This window comes from Benincasa hispida, chromosome 9, assembly GCF_009727055.1.
Source record: "Benincasa hispida cultivar B227 chromosome 9, ASM972705v1, whole genome shotgun sequence".
NCBI lineage: Eukaryota > Viridiplantae > Streptophyta > Magnoliopsida > Cucurbitales > Cucurbitaceae > Benincasa > Benincasa hispida.
In genome coordinates, this window is record NC_052357.1 from 63,910,143 (window position 1) to 63,925,423 (window position 15,281).

The following is a 15,281-nucleotide window of genomic DNA, read 5'->3' on the forward strand; positions in this document are numbered from 1 at the left end:
CTCTTTATAGGGTCCATATAAAATTGCCCAAGTTTTAAATTTAGTGTCCTCAGATCGTGCACGAGACCTTGGTGTGCAAACAAATTTTCATTTTTTCTTTTCGCTTCTCGCTCCTTTCTGTTGTTCAACATAACTGCAACTTTTTTCTTTAATTTTTTTCCTTTATTCAGATTCTTTCTCTCGTTTCTCACTCCTACCTCTCGCTTCTTGCTTTACCTTCTTGCTCCTACCTCTCACTTCTCGCTTTAACTTCTTGCTCGCTCCTTTTACTTGTTCCTCATCAGACACAACTATAATTTTTTCTTTGTTCAAATTCTTCCTCTCGCTTCTTCCTCAAGTTTTTTGTTCTCGCTTCTCGCTCTAGTTTCTCGCTCCTTTCACTTGTTCCTCATCAGACACAATTGTATTTTTTTTTTTAGAAAAAAAATTGCAAAACGAAGAAGGAAAAGAAAAAAATTCAAGAAAGAAGAAGAAGAACAAAAGTGAACAAGAAGAAGAAAATGAAGAAGAAGACGATGAACACAGAAAAAAAATGGTAAAAGAAGAAGACGACGACCACACAAAAAAATAAACTAAAGAAGAAGACGATAACGGTGTAGAAAAAAAGGTTACAAAAGGAAGAATGAAGAAGGAAGAAATGTTACACTGGTAATTTCACAGGATGATGACATCAACAGAAGACCAACAATCATTTGTTTTAAAAGTTGAGGCTACTTCCATTTGGGTTCCTATCCATACAATTATTCCATTTTTCTACCCATTTTACATGTGAAGTACCAATATTGCCCTCTGTTTTAAACTCTTCACTTCTCTATATTTATTCTATGTTTCTTTTTCTTCTTTCTCTTCAACAACCTTCGTTCAATTCAACCACCAATATTACATTTTAATATCTGTCAACATTTATTCTCCACCAACATTGTACTATCAATATGGTATTGATATTAAGCAGGGGAGAAAGTAATGAAATATCACTTTCATTTTCACTACCATAACTTTCAGTCGAACACTATCACTACACTCACTTTCAATTGAACATTCTCATGGTCGATCAGTTTTAGCTTCTTTCATGGATCTAGTGCAAGCAAAAAACATATGTTCAGAGAAGACGGTCCTAGAAATGAACAGTTGGTAAGTTTAGTGTAACTTGAAGTCAACGATATTCATAACATTCGTTAACTATAAGTAGGTGATCACTTACATGTGAATAGTAATCACTAACTAGAGGTGAATGATCTTTGATTTGTAGTAAGTGATCACTATTAACTAGTACACGATTGCCTACCTACCTAAGCATTACCTCAAAATGGAAAGTATTCATTATACATTATTGGTATATGAGCGCTATGCAGTATTGATATGCAATCGCAGACCACATTGTACACTTATCATGTGGTTAGCGATTCCACAATTACTTAACTTTTATTGTAATTTTGAGTGCAATTGAGACCTGATGTGTCCTTAATTGGCTTATTACAGGTTCAATGGCGCTACTTTCCATATTTGTGCGATATGGTGGAGAACGAGATTAGATTGGAAGCAGCCATGTTAAAGGTGTCATAAAAGAAATTAAAGGTTTGGAGTGATATAACTTGTAATCAACTAGTGGGTCTTCTGCACCAATGACTATATATCGATCTAGCTAGGTTTGAAATACAACTAGAATTGTAACATCCCACACCTTTTTATTTATTTATTAATAATGTAAAACTTTTCCCTTTTCAGTAATTGTCCTTAGTTGAAGGGCATGTTTGGAATTCTGAATTTAAAGTATAAATGCGAGGATTTAAGTGTTGTCGTGGAATTTATTAAAAAATTATTCAATTTGAAAAGTTATGGCAGGAAGTAATTATTTTTGGAAAAAGGAAATAATTAAATAGTATAAAGTGGGTTAAGGAAAGGATCTAATTAGAGTTATACTATTTTCCTTTTATTATTATTATTATTATTATTATTATCATCATCATCATCATCATCATCATCATCATTATTAGTATTTTTTATAAAATAAAAAGGACCCCCCCTCACCTTCTCCCTCATACGGACCCCCTCCGTTTTCTACTTCCTCGCCGCCTCTCTACACCGCGCCTCTCAGCCATCCTATCGCCGTCGTTCGTGGGTTTCGGCTGGCCAGATCCCGCCGGTCAGACACACCGCCAGTCGCCCAGCTCTTCAGACTGCCGCAGCCCGAGCCCAAGCTGGTCTCCACCACCGCTCGCCGTGTAAGCTTTTGCCTAGCCAACTTCTTCGTCGTACGTCTGCTGCTCTCAGCCCACCTAGATTCGAGCCGCCGACGTCCTCTGTCGCCCACCGCGTCGCTGCCAGCTGCTTCCAGTGCCGCCAGCCCTGTTCGTCGCTAGGACCCGCCTACACCACTAGACTTGTGCTTTGAGTAAACGATTGATTATTTTTGGGCAAGATTTTGGTTGATCTAGTTTGATTACCCATTTGGATTTTGGGTTAAAAGTTTTTTATCTCTATATTTGGAATCTAGATCCAAGATTGGAGTACTTCGGAGTGTGCAGCGTGCTGTTTAGCGGATTCGAGTTCGTTCGGCAAGTATTTTTGGTAAGCGTTGTGACCCTTGTTGTTGATTGTTAGGCACTTTTGGTTGTTGGACTGCTGGAGAGTTTGGTTTTAGTTTCTCGAAGGTTCCAAGTCATCGTCCTTTGGGTTCTAAAATCTGCTAAGAGGAAATTTTGAGTCGAAATCTCACGAGTGTTGGTTGATCAAGTTTCGTTGGGTAAGTTCATTGGTGATCCCAAAATTTAATTTGTATGTATGGATCTTGGTTCCAAGAATTTAAAATTTATATTATGTTCTGTATTAGGGGACTTAGTTCAGGGGTTTTTGGTTGGAGATCATTAGCTTGGATTAAAAATCGAAATTTGATTTCGAGGTAAGTAATTTTACTACTGGAACTGCCTACGGGTCAGGCTTTAGTTGTATGCTAGCATGATAAGCGTATGTTATGGTAAATGTTAGCATATTGATTGACAGTATGACCTGAATCAAAGTATGTTCTGGTACGAATTTTGATTTGTTTACATACACACCTAAGTACTTGATCGTTAGTATGTGATAGTATATGTTTTCATATGTCGATGTTTGATCTGCTGGTATTGAGGCATACTAGTATGTTGTGGATTTATGATGTAAGTTAGGCATGGATGATGTATAATATGTTGTTAAGAAATATGTGTATGTGATGAAGCCATGGTATCAAGGATTTTTATGTATGTTTTAGAACTGTACAATGTTGAATCTTAGCACATTAAGACTGTGTGAATATCCTCATTGATTAGTTAGATGCTCACTAGTTTGTGTTTCCTTCGGGATTCACCAGTTTTGTGTTTCCTTCAGGATTCACCAGTTTTGTGTTTCCTTCGGAATTCACCAGTTTTGTAGGCATACTTAACTACAATAGGATAGGACTCAGTCTCTTATCTAGTACATGTATTTATGTGCCATATGCGGGTATCTAGAGGACATGGATGCCTAGCCTGACCCCAGTGGTGGGGTTACTTACTGAGTATTTCATACTCATTCTTTCTTATGTTGATGTTTCAGGTAAGGGTAGAGATGCACCGGCGATGGCGCAGCGGAATTCATGATCGAGCCACTGGGACTAGTTTTTATGCTTCCGCATCATGAGATTTAGAGTTCTTTTCATGTTTCCCTAAAGGTTTAGTTTTGATGTTTGAAACTTATTATTAAGAATTGTTTTTCATATGTATTTATTAACCATTATGATTTATGGGTACCCTATTATTGTTTTTAACAATTACATTTAATAAATGTCTTTTGAACTTCTCTTGTTTTTAATTAGCATTTATTTCAAATAACTGAGCGTCATTTTAAATTCTTTGCATGCATTTATTTTAGTAACGGCCTTACCTATGTCCTAGGGGGTCGGGTCGTTATAAGAATGTTGTTACAATCCATTGATCTTAGCTCCCCAAATTGATATTACTGATGCTGAAAGTCTTAGTTTCTTTTTTTAAGGTAGTGATACATCCTAAATGCCTTTGTATCTGTAATATTGAACGAGTCTCATGGAGTCAACATTCATAATATGTATCCAGAATGCAATCCAACCATTCCAATGAATCAGAATTTTGGATTTTTAACACATTGCAAACAAGAAGTTCCAATCGTGTCTGCACTCGATTAGAATATTGTGTTGTGTAATTTGGAAGATGACACGAATAATCCATGGGGTGGATACTATGATGCATCTGAGCACGTTAATACACATGATTTTATTGTAATGTCGAGATGTACATCATGTTATGGTTCTAGCAAGGACATGAACAATTAGATAGGCCACAACTAGCCCTAACACAATTTGTTCATGTTTCTACACCATTTGTTTTCATTTCACTAGTGGCAATGCCCCTCAGCTTTAATATAGTCAAATTATTATGTACCTAGACCATCTGAAGAACTAACTAGTACCGCATAATTGTCTGAATAACGAGGATATACAAGTCGATCAAAATTTCTTTTGCAAGTATGATTTGTTAGTTAAATTGTCAATTCTTTCAATAAGAAAGAACTTTGATTATCGGGTAAAGAAGTCAATGAATACACTTTTAGTTGTTTGGTGTGTATATGAGGGTTGTAATTGGAGAATTCGTGCAAAGAAATTGGAAGGGAGTGACTCTTTCAAGGCGATGAAGTACCCTAGCGAATATACATGCGCACTAGAAATTAGGACCAATAATCATTGATAGGCTAAGAGTTGAGTTATTGGAAACTTAATTAAGTCCAGATACAACAAGTCAATCGGTCATATGGTCCTAGGGATATAATTCAAGAAGTTCATGAAGGGATTGAATCCCACAGCAGAAATATTGTGAACGCTTTGCATCCCGTAATTCGATTTTTACATAAACAAATTAAGTATACTAAAACAGAATATAAATATGCAATATACCATGCTTTACGGAAAAATATTAGAACCATTCTTACCTTTGTAGATTCCCAAGCTTCACTTACAATCCACTTTAAATTCCCACAAACGGCTCCTCTAACAATCTTGATCACGACTGATTTCTTGAACAATCTCAAATACTACCACGAGCACAACCTCGTTATTCTCTAGGATTCCAATAGAGGAATAGGTGGTATCCAACTATTGGGAGAGGGGGAGAAAAAGGTTTTAGAGAGTAGAGAGGATTCTATTTGTGGCTTAGGAAAAATTTTGCACAATAATACATGTGTGTTATGTATTGTCACTATTTGTGTCTCCCAGAGGGGTCATACGGAGGTCTTTATATAAAGAAGGACCAAGCTCTTTTCCTAATCCTTTTCCTTTTTCCCTCAATTGACACTTATTTAATTAATTAGCATAATTAAATAACACTTATTTAATTTAATTTGCACATTAATTAATTAACTATTTATACATTAAATTAAATTTAATGTGTATATATATATATATATTTAATTATCATAAACATCGTATGTATATGTGCAATACCTCTCTATTAATTAATTTTTTGTGAATATAATTCACTTGAATTAATTAACTGAATCTTATTCAAATATTACTTTTCAATTTAATTATTATAGATCATATCCATAATCAATTATATATTAATCACATTAATATATGGTTTACTCAAATTAATTTGAACAATTCAAATCATCCCTCTTAAATATCTTCTAGTGAGCTAACAAGGGGACATGTAGACCAGAAGCTCCAATGATGTGAGATTAATTGGATAAACTTATTAATCAAGTTAATCAATATTCGTTAATTGGTGGTGTCCAACTTTGGTTCGTTGGTTGTTATCCTTTAGTGTATTCGTGTTCCAAGGAGAACGTTGGGATCGTGGCCAAAGCGGAATTACATGAAGAATCTAGTCTTCAATGGTAAGTAATTCCAAACCCTAATTTCTCCTCTTATTGTTCCTGTTTAAGCATGCTGTAATTTAGATGCATATTAATTGTTTCCGTCCTTTAAATTTTATGTTTTCTATATAAAAATAAAATTGGGCCACAATCCGCTTCTGCATCGGTGTTCACGCATCCTTCAATTGGTATTAGAGCGTGTAGTCATGAGTCCCTTATTTTTTCGAAATTAAATTCAGAGCTAATAGTGGGATTTTAGTGTTTCTGCATTTATGATTGATGAATGTGGAGAATTGCAATTTTTGGATGTTTTTGGGATTTGTTTGTCTAGTTTTCTGTTGTTATTTTACAATTTGGTATGTAAGGGACCGTTGTTTTGGGTGTATTTTGCTATCGAGTCTGTAATTCTTAAAATCTGGGTCGTTTGTGAAAGTTTTTGACAAAGATCTGGAGAATTCGGGGCCAAATAAGAGGAGAATAGAGTAGAAACGTACTATACAGAAGGCATTCTGTACTCTAGCGTCACGACGCTCCAACACGAGACGAACAAAATTTTTTTTGTGGCATCGCAACGCTAATGGTATAGCGTCATGATGCTCCGAGGCGTCTTGACACGAGGTAGACCGACTTGGCGAGCGGTTCACAGTCCATACATTTTGAATCGGCGGTTCGACTCCTTCAGCGGTTCATCAATAATTTTTGTAATAATTAACTTTTATCTATTTTTTATTAATTAAATTAATATAATAGATAATTTTTGTAATAATTAACTTTTATCTATTTTTTATTAATTAAATTAATATAATAGTTATATTAATTTAATTAATGGGTAGAGGCCAATCCCGATCCAAAATATTAATGTTTAATTATGCATTAGACGTATGGTAAATTTTATTTTATTTATGATAGAATGTATGTCATATAGTCAAAATCCCACTATAGGATATGCATTGATTCATGCATCATTTAAATATAATTGTTATATTATAAGCTTGCATGAATTTTATTGAGCATGCTCATGCATCATATAATATAATAGTTATAATATACGTTTGCATGTATAAATAACATATTCATGCATCATTTATATTATAAATATTATAATATATAGTTTCTTATGTATGGATATAATTATTTTTCATTACTTTAGTATATAACTTTTATGTATAGTATGTATTGAAAAATGGATTGCATGTTGCATGACACCATTTAGGTTAATTATAAATGTTATAATTTTTCAAAGTATGTCATTAGATGCAATCTTAGGTTTTAATTTGTTTCATTTTACTTTATAATAGTTATAGGTTAAATGAAATTAGAAATTAAAATATATAATAAAGAGTTGCATGCTAACATAGGTTTCAAATCATATTTTAAATAATTTAAAATTTGATTCACTTTAGACTTATGATCACAAAATTTCTAATAAGATTAGAAATAGATTTAATCTTTTAATTAGTTTAATAGGATTAAATTGGTTTGTCATAAAATATTAAATTCGTAACAAATGTATCTATAAGGACCTTTGTTTAAGGACGATTCTATCTAGGCTGCGGTATCTAAGTTGATAGAAACGGAACACTCTTACCTGAGAACTGATCTGGAAGGTGAATTAGATAGATTTGTTACAAGCATGCAATGATATATTAAAGTTTGTTAAAATGTTTAATAAACAATAATCAACTTTGTTTAACTATCCAAAGTAAATGTTACGTTGGATAAAGTAAAGAAACACTTAGTAAAAATAATTAGTCGTATTTTTCTAAGTTAATTAACTCTAGGTAAAATACTCAGTGAGAGAGAATTAGGGTATACGATACTTCATTTTTTTCTATCACGTTTCTCCCTAAAAGTACATACCGTGAGACCTACACTCGACCTCGAGACACTTTTGCTTGTGTCCTCCTATGGGTGGTGTTTGTATAGGTCAATAACAAAGTGAGTGGAGAGAGTATTTATAGTAAGTGAGAGTGGAATGTGTGTTAACACATCCCATGCTCTCTTTCATTTGTTTGTAGTAAACTTTCATGCTCGGCCTCAAGGCACCTTTACTTGTATCCATCTACGGATAGAATTTGCATGATATTTTACTCAAACTCCAAAAATGGATAGGATTGCTTTAGTTTTTTCCACAATCGATTTTTCCATACGGTTGGCTCATTGGGGCGTAGCTCTAGAATCTAAAATGAGGAGTTCCACTTACAAGAAAATGTTAAGTAAGTTAACAATTTCTAGATAGAACGATGGTGACCAATAATTACAGGAACAAAAGTTGTTTTGGTGTAATTATTAGTTGAAATAGTCTCCATTCAGTAAAAGGGTAATTGATCACCCTATGGTGGCTTTTACCCTGCCCCATTGAAATATTATTACAAAATAGATGTCACATAGGGTACACTAATTTATTTTGCTAAAATGATTGTTTGCTTAAACTGGATAATGCTTGTATAAGGCTGAAGTTAAAAATGCATTAAAACAAAAAATTAAAACACTTCGATCTAATCGAGGTGGAGAGTATACGGATTAGAAATTCCAAGACTATTTGATGGAACATGGAATTGTATCCCAACTCCCAGCACCTGGTAAACCTCAGCAGAATGGTGTATCAGAAAGGAGAAAGCGAACCTTATTGGACATGGTTCGGTCTATTTTAAGTTATGCTTCCTTACTTGACTCATTTTGGGGTTATGCAGTATAGCCTACAACCTATATTTTGAATTGTGTTCCATCCAAGAGTGTTTTTGGAACACTTTTGGAGTTATGAAATGGTCGTAAAGGTAGTTTACACCATTTCAGGATCTGAGATTGCACAACACACGTGCTTGAGGTTAATCTTAAGAAATTGGAACCTCATTCAAAATTGTGCCTCTTTATAGCCTATCCCAAAAGAACAAAAGGTGGTTACTTCTACAATCCTTGATAATAAAGTGTTTATGTCAACAACCGCTACATTTTTAGAAGATGACCAATTAAGGAGCACAAGCCATGCAGTAAGATAGTATTGAATGAAATTTCCATTGAACCTTCAACAAGAGTTGTTGAAGATTCAATTACATCAACAAGACTTATTGATGTTGGTTATCTAGTAGGTCACATACACCTTAACTGTTGAGGTAGCCTCAACGTAGTGGGAGGATTGTGAACTCACCTATTCGTTATATGGGTTTAACATAAACCCTAACCGTCATATCTGATGGTGACGTTGAAGATCCATTGTCCTATAAGAAGACAATGGAGAATGTAGACAAAGATGAATGGATCAGAGCTACGAATCTTGAAATTGAGTCTATGTACTTCAATTCGATCTGGGATCTTGTAGATCAACTTGATGGGGGTAAAACCTATAGGTTGCAAATGGATCTACAAGAGAAAAAAGGGTGTTGATAGTAAGGTGCAAACCTTCAAGGCTAGACTTGTGGCAAAGGGTTATACCTAGGTTGAGGGAATCGATTATGAGGAGACTTTTTCACCTATTGCCATGTTGAAGTATGTCTGAATACTCTTGTCCATTGCCACATATTATGACTATGAGATTTGTAAAATGGACATTAAGACTGACTTTCTGAATGGCAATCTGGAGGGATATTTGCAAGCTGAATGGCAACCCAAGGTCAAGAACAAAATATTTGCAAGCTGAATCTATCCATTTATGGACTGAAACAAGTTTCTCAATCTTGGAATATAATATGTGATACTGCAATTAATCTTATGGATTTGTTCAAAATGTTGATGAGCCTTGTGTTTACAAGAAAATCATCAACAGTTCAGTAGATTTCTTAGTCTTGCACATAGATGATATCCTATTCATTGAGAATGATGTCTACTGACTAATATACAACAGTGGCTAGCGACCCAATTTCAAATGAAAGATTTGGAAGAGGGACAGTTTTTTCTAGGTATCAGATCTTTACGGATCGAAAGAACAAATCGCTGGCCTTGTCTCAGGCATCATACATTGATAAGATGCTTATCAAGTATTTAATGCAAAACTCCAAGAGAGGCTTGCTATCCTTTCAGGCATGGAATTGCTCTGTCTAAGGAACAATGTCCTAAGACACCTCAATATATTGAAGAGATGAAACGGATCCCCCGATCGACTGTTGGTAGCTTGATGTATATGATGTTATATACTAGACCCGACATCTGCTATGCAATGGGGATACTCAGTAGATATCAATCGAATCCGGGATTAGATCACTGGACTACCATTAAAACTATCCTCGAGTATCTTCAGAGTACGAGGGACTACATGCTCGTGTATGGATCTAAGGATTTTATCCTTACAGGATACACAAACTCTAATTCTTAAATTGATAGAGATTCCAGGAAGTCCACTTCAGGATCAATGTTCACTCTTAATGGAGGAGTTGTAGTCTGAAGAAGCACCAAGCAAGGGTGCATTGCTGACTCCACCATGGAAGCAGAATATGTAACAACTTGTGGAGTGGCCAAGAAGGCTTTCTGACTCAGGAAATTCTTGACTGATCTAGAAGTAGTTCCAAACATGTCAAAGTCCATCACCCTTTATTGTGATAATATTGGTGTTGTGGTCAATTCTAAGGAGCCTAGAAGTCACAAACACGGAAAACACATAGAGTGAAAGTATCACCTGATACGAGATATTGTGCATTGAGGGGATATGATCATCACGCAGATAGTTTTGACGCACAATATTGTTGATCCGTTTATAAAGGCCCTCACGGCTAAAATGTTTGAGGGCCACTTGGAGAATATAAGTCTAAGAGATAGGCCATATCTAGTCTAGGGCAAGTGGGAGATTTTGTATTGGGCCCATATTGTATGCCCTAATTTCTTGTTTTTGTGTACTTTTGTAATAGTTTGACTTTTATGATGTACACCCCACTAGCTTTAGGACAAGTGGAAGATGTTTGAGGTGATGCCTTAAATTTCATGGGTCTTATAATTTGTAATTGTACTGTGAAGGATCCAAATTAAAGAGAACCGTGAGTGGAAGAAAGATCTTCCCAAATCCCATTTTTCATTGCATATAAATTTTACATTAAATCAAGAATAAGATCTGCATTTACATAAATTACAACATGCTATATAATGAGGTTTTAGAAACCTTACCTTTGGAGACTTTTCTTCAAGAATCCATAGAAGATTACACGAACGCCTTGAAGAATTTTTTTCAAGAAAAACCTTGATCAAGAACGAGAACACAACTACAATGGTTTTCTCGGTATTCTCAGGTAAAGAACCCAGGAGTGGTGGGCTCTGACTATTTTGGAAAGAGGGAAATTTTAGTAGAGAAAAGGAAGTTTTGAAATTGTTCATTAACAAATCCAAAACTCAAGAACTCTTATGTCTCTTTTTTCCTCACTCTAAAAAACGATGAGCAGATTATGGAAGAAGGAGACTCTCTCCCGTCTTTCAAAAAACCAAATACCACAACCATCTACTTACATGGGTGGTGAGAAAAGAGGGGGAGAGAGTTGTAACTCCCTCCCTCATTTTTATTTAAAATAAAATAAAAATGATAACTAACTTATCATATTATTNATCAAATATAACATATAACCTATAGATTTAATATTGTATCACATACAATATAACCTATAGTTTCTTTTCTCTCTAATATGGCATTTAATATAAATCACATTTATATTAAATTTAACAACTATGAATCTAATTCATATTAATAATATTTGAATCGTATTCAAATATTTGTATCCTCTCAATTAATCTATAATGTATCAAATACATTATAATAATTATATCACATATAATTAAATAACTTAATTATATCATATATATAATTAAACCCCTCTATTAATTTAAACAATTCAAATTAATCCAAAAATTGATTCTCATTTAATCCTATTGAGCTACCAAGGGGATCTCATGGACCTGTAGCTTGAAGCTCCACCAGTACATGAATAATTAATCAAACTCTTTAATTAAATCATTCACCATCTGTTAACTATCGGGCGCTCCACTAAAGACCGACAGCTGCACTATTCGCACTACAGATATATTTTTGTGTCCATTGGATATAACCAATCAACGATACGATGACCCTTCACAAACTGCTTGTAAGTACAATTAAGCCAAAATTATCGTTTTTCCCCTGTAGTTACATTTAGCTCCTCAAGTACCACTGATCCCTCTAATGAATAATAGATCATAGTCCAACTATGACTAGACTCCTCTCGGGCCAGGAGAGGGTGTGGCGCCACATTGTTCAAGCCCCAGAATTAGCCCTTAAGGGAGAAATTTATCTACTTACCCCGACCTCGAAGAAGGAGTGAATTCCTTCTTGTGTAGCTGTGTTCCCAATTCCTCAATCAAACGAATCCCCAAAATGGTAGGCTTGTTGAGTCAACGATTTGACCACTCTCACCCATACAAATCAAAGAACCGCCCTCATAGGCAGGAGTTCACAACTTACTCAGGATTCAGGTTATGTTACCTATGGTCATCCTGGTGAAATGTAAGTCTCTGTTATGAATGGTGTTATATAACAAGACTAAACATTTCATGGTTCGGTCTTATACAAACTTCTTTGTATAGAATATCCCCGCTCACATGTCTATGCATGAATGATCAAGATTAGATCATTTGTAGCACTTTACAACAATTGTAACACCTACAAAACGGGTCATACTCGTAGTGTCACTAGGATAAGATACCTAGTCTTATCCATCTACTATAGACCATTTAGATTATCACTTAAACATGATCCACCTGTATGTCTCTACATACATGTTTAAGTTACAAGATAACTTTGGATGTTAGTTTATTGGTTTGTTGTTAATGCAACAAAAATATGAAATAAAATATCATATATTTTATTAAGTAGACAATGAGTTTGTTCAATACATTTACAAACTATAGAACCCTACGAGATTTATGACATCAACCCCAACATACTGTACAAACAATTTATTTATCTAATAAAATCTAAGACATTTTATTTGACATTTAGTAGCATTAACCCACAAAAACTAACAAACTAAGATTTAAGGTTATATTATGTAACTCAAATATGTATGTGGAGACATACAGATGAATCATGTTTAAGTGATAACCTAAACGATCTGTAGTAGATGGATAAGGCTAGATACCTTATCCTTGTGGCACTATGAATACGACTCGTTTTGTAGTTATTATAATTGTTGTAAAGTGCTACAAATGATCTGATCCTAATCATTCATATAAAGATATGTGAGTAGGGGTGATCTATACAAAGAGTTTGTATAAGACCAGACCATGAAATGAATAGTCTCACTATATAACACCATTGATAGAAGAGACTTACATGGATGACCATAGGTGACTTGACCTGAATCCTGAGTGAGTTGTGAACTCCTGCCTATGAAGGCGACCCTTTGATTTGCATAAGTGAGAGCGGTCTGTATCGTTGACTCGATATGCCTTCCATTTTAGAGATTCGTTTGATTAGGGAGCTGAGAACACAACTTCACAAGAAGGAATTCACTCATTCCCTATTGTTAGAGAAAGTAGAGTAACTGCTCTCTTAAAGGTTGATTCCGGGGCTTAAACAATGTGGTGTCACACCCTCTCCTGGCCCGAGAAGGGTTTAGTCATAATTGGACTATGATTTATTGTTCATTAGAGGTTATAGTGATACTTAATGAAGAAAAATCATTGACGGTTTCACAACGGAAGCGGGGATCGATCCCTTTTTTTAGATTTCACATACTTTCAGAATTACAGAACATACAGAGAGATTATACATTAATAAACCCTAAATTTTACAGCAAGCAATTATAGGAAAATCGAGAAGAAATATTTACCTTTGAAGAACACTTTCTTCACGTATTCCCTCAAACGAATCTTGAACTCGAAATCTCAACTGGGCACTACCATAACTAGAACCTTATGTATTCTCTAGGGATGAGAATTGGCAGGACGTGTGGGCTATGCTGGAGTTTTGGAAGAAGGAAGAAGAGAGATTGAGAAGGAGGAGAAGAAGAAGTATCTTCTCTGTGTTTTTTTTTTCTTTTCTGTAGAGAGCTAAGGAGGAAGATGATCTGGTGAACTATTCAACCAAACCAACTCCCACTGCATGTTAAATGGCTGAGAGAAATTAGGGGAACTCCCTCCCTTTAATTAAATTAATAATAATAAATATATACATATATATAATAACAACCTTCCCATATATTATATCAAATGTAACACATAACCTATGGTTTTATATTGTATCAAATACAATATAACTTATAGTTTTACTTTCTCTCAACAATGCATGACATTTAATATAAATCATATTTATACTAAAATCAAGTGTATGAATTTCATCCATCTAATTAATATTTGAATCATATTCAAATATTTAATTTATCTCAACTATTTATGACATTTAATATAAATCATATTTACATTGAATTTAATTATATGAATCTCACTCATATAATTAGTATTTGAATTATATTCAAATTTCTCTCAAAATACTTTATATTATAATGTATCAAATACATTATATTAATAATATCACATATAATTAATTTAATTAATTATATCATATATAATTAATTCCCTCAATTCATCTGAACACTTCAAATTAATCCAAAATTAATTCTCAACTAAATCCCTGTTAAGCTACAGATGGGACCTTATAGACCTTGTATAATTAATTAAACTCTTTAATTAAATTACCCAACTTTCATTAACTGTCGGTCACTCCCCTAAAGACCGATAGCTGCACTCTTCGCATTACAGATATATTTCTGTGTCAATTGGATATAACCAATCAACAGTGCCATGATCCTTCACAATCGAGTTAATCTCTTTGCAAAAATCTTTTTCCTCTAAAAAATATTCTTCCTTCCTGTCTAAAAAATTACTCGAAGCCTATATACTCTCGTGATTCTCACCCTATATAGAATACCAAGTGTTCATTGGTTGTTGTCCTTTGGTGTGCTATGTTCCAAGGAGAATGTTGGGATCGTGACTGAAGGGGAATTAGTGAAGATTCTAGTATTCAAGAGTAAGTAATTTCAAACCTTAATTTCTCCTCTTGTTGTTCTTGTTTAAGCATGTTGTAATTTAGATGCATATCAATTGTTTCCGTCCTTTGAATTTTACGTTTTCTATATAAAAATAAAATTGGGCCACGATGCATGAGAAGTACAAGGGTAGGTTGTTGATAGTGACGTGCATTGATAACAACAACAATATATGTTGTTTTTTTAGCTCTTAATCTCAAATTAATTCATTTTAATTTATTTATTAATTAATGTTTTGATGATAAAAAATTTGATTTTTATTCACTAAAAATTTTTGTGTTATAAAGTATCCATCACATGGAGATCTGAATAACTATTCCAACGCAATTTGAATCACTGAAATTGGAGTTCAAACGAAAAGGAGATAGTCGAAACAAGCTTAACGAAAAATATCCAAAGTGATAACGTGACAATTTTTTTTAATCA

The 15,281-nt window shown here is 34.1% G+C and overlaps 1 long non-coding RNA gene across 1 annotated transcript; it reads left to right on the forward strand.

Annotated features, from left to right (window-relative positions):
• The first annotated feature begins 2,572 nt into the window (after window positions 1–2,572).
• Window positions 2,573–3,631, forward strand: LOC120085278. Its single transcript, XR_005483859.1, has 3 exons — window positions 2,573–2,743; window positions 2,831–2,899; window positions 3,571–3,631. It is a non-coding gene; the product is annotated as an uncharacterized LOC120085278 (long non-coding RNA).
• Window positions 3,632–15,281: the final 11,650 nt, after the last annotated feature.